The sequence below is a fragment of the Athene cunicularia genome (genome assembly GCF_003259725.1).
Source record: "Athene cunicularia isolate RWA chromosome 4 unlocalized genomic scaffold, athCun1 chr4_part2, whole genome shotgun sequence".
NCBI lineage: Eukaryota > Metazoa > Chordata > Aves > Strigiformes > Strigidae > Athene > Athene cunicularia.
The window spans coordinates 7,525,508-7,528,472 of record NW_020799099.1 but is presented as its reverse complement, the minus strand read 5'-3'; positions in this window follow the sequence as shown (position 1 = coordinate 7,528,472).

The window sequence follows — 2,965 nt, the reverse complement described above, 5'->3', positions numbered from 1 at the left end:
AAGAGACAGGGGGTTACGTGTGCCGGGCGGTTGGTCGGGCACCTCAGGGGGATGGCGGGAGCATTCTGGTCAGGGCAGCGTAGGTACTGCCGCTCGTCCCCTGGCCTCGCCTGCGGTGGCGCTCGGCTCCTGGGCATCCTTTCGTCCCGGTGCCCACTCCCCCCGATGTGTGTGGTGCTTTCCTGGTGCTCTCTAACCGCACCTGTCCCTCAGCGTCACCTGAGGCTCTGTGGTGACTTTGTTTTGAGGTGAAGCGCACAGGGTGTGGTGTTGGCTGGGGTGCCTTCACATGGGGTCCTGACCTGACACCTCGCGGGGGAGGAAAGGGTCTCATGTTGAGGGAGGGACACGGGAGGGGCTGACTTCGGGCCAGTGTGTGCACAGTCACTTTACTATTTTATGCGTACGAGGTCTGTGAGCAATCGCAGCAGCAGTGCTGAAACCTGCAGTGGTCAGTACCTGTGCAACTGGCAGATAGATGTGTGGTGGTCGGCCTGCTCGGTAACTTGGATTCAGCTAGTTGCTGCACTGGCAAAGATCAAGTCGGGGCTGGAAAAATCTATTTCATGTTGTGTTTCTCCCCTTTGAGGCTAAAGAATATGAGATTCTGACAGTTGTGCAGTGTTTCTGGGCCAGTCGGTGTGCAGCTGCTAATAGGGTGGCAGAACGCCTTGCTTCTACCTCTATCTTACTCTCAAGTGCATATTCCTATCGCTTCCCTTCATCAGCTCTGCTGCTTGTTCAGCTCCCTAATGCGTTGGTTTAGCCTACTTACCCGGAAAGGAAAGGACTAGAAAATAGCGACTTCTCAGGTCACAGAGTTGAACTGGCTTACCAGAGGGTGAGGTACTGAGTAGCAAGGAAGAGGAGGGATCTGCGCTGCCCTTTTGGTGTCAGTGAACTGTTGGTTCATATACCTGAATCCATCTAATCATAGTTTTGTACTGGGGACCTGCATTTTATTAAAAACCCACTTTTCTCCACTTGTGATGGCTGAGGAAGGCGTAACAAAGGCAGGACTGACACAGTGGGGTCTGCCTGTGTCTGGAAAAGCCCATCACTGTCATGTGGAAGCAAAGTCTTTTCTGTTTGTGACCACACTGCTTTTGTGACATCTCTTGAATGCCTTAAATGTAGGTTTATATATTGGTTTAATTGTTTAGAATGGGGAAAAAGCTGGAGGTTCTTGTTTGTTTTTTTTTTTTCTAAATTAAGAAAATTGTGCTGGTCCCCATGTATTTACTTCTTTCTTAGCTTGCTTTTTGTAGAGTGAAGTGACAAGGCAGAATAGGAACTCGCACACAGGCATAGCTGCAGCAATTTATATTAGACTATGAATCCCAAAGGTGAATTACAGAATGCATTTTTGAAAGTAGTTTCAGGTTTGCTGAATACTTGCATTTATTTTGAAGTAAATGCCCAGAAGAGGAAGCGTTGTCACTGACTATATGGAAACATGTTCATAGAATCATTGAAAAAACTTTTGATTCTTTCTCCTCCCTCCGCCCCCTCCTTGCTCCATTTTGCTATTTAAAATGCCCAAAGCAATTAAGCATTTGCATCAGTGCTTAATATAAAAGAATAAAGGATATTTTGTAACTAGAACTCTGTTTCTTCCAGACTCTGGATTACAGTTAGATTTGATTATGTTTTTCTAGATCTTTGTAACAGTAGAAGTAGGGTTTAGAACTCAGCTGTGTACAGGTTAGCACCAACATGTTTAATATTTGCCTTATAAAGTACAGATAAGTTTCTCTATAGATTTGTGTGGGCCTGTATTATTTTGATTTACATGATCTTTGCTCTCTTAGAGTTGCTTCCCCCTCGTTTAACTGTTCCTCCTTTTCCTGGTTTCAGTGTTCCACATAGAGACACTGTTGTTATTTCATTTGAGGAAAGCTAAAGGATGGCAAGTGTTTTGCTTTAACAGTGAAGTTTTGAGCCTGCTATTGCTTTCTTCTGATTTCAGTGGTTTATCAGAATAGTGCTTGCAGCTGTGGTGCTGACACTTGAGGTTTGCAAGAGTAATTGCAAATTAAGAGAATACCAAAAAAAAAAGCAAGTGCTTACTTATAAACAGTGTTTTCTTAAATCCTCAATTTTAATCCACTTTTGTCTCAGGTATGAGTATTTTAATACTAAATGTAAGGTTGTATACAGATTTTAATTACTGATTCACAGCTGACATTTGCTGTGTGTATCTCCAAGCTCTTCCAAAGTAATTTTCTCAAAGCTTCATTTCTAAAGCAAGCAGCACAAAATGAGGTGTGGGGGGAGAAGCCCAGAATACAGCTTGCAGCAGTTTTTCTTTAAGCTTTAGTGAGAATGTCTGTCTGTCTCTCCTGGGAAGGAAGTCCCAAGGCTGAGTGACTCAAAATGCATGAAATACTTAGATGGCTTCTTAAAATAAAGCTTTGCAAGTATATAAACCACATTCATTACATGTCAATGTGGTCATTTTATGCTGTTTAGCCATTAAAAGCATCCCATAATGATGCTTTTAATGGTGCAACTCACTATAGCCCTCAGCTAAATAGTATATTGTTCCAGATTATTAATATAAATATCTTGTCGAAGGACTTGAACAGAGCTTGGAACTTCTGCTTCTGTTAGGAGTTTTACCTGGTTTATCTTTTCAAGGTAACCTTTGAGCTTTCACTATCTTGAGTGGTCAGCTCACAGCAGGGAGAGAAACTGATATCCGGCTAAGGAAGCCTGATTTGCACAATAATTTGAAGACCATTTCCATTTTTGTCATCCTGTTGTAGAGTGGGCTTCCTCTGTGATGGCTGTACTTACTTTTCCTTCTATGTTGCCTTGGCAGAGAGCTGAGAAGTCTTTCATATGGTGATTGCTACATTAATTGCTTCGGTTTTTGTGTTAATTTCATTTTCAAAAAGCTGTCTGCTGTTGGCAGTATCGCCTTGTTTTGCTCATGTAAAATCAAGTACTGTGGTGACTGGCA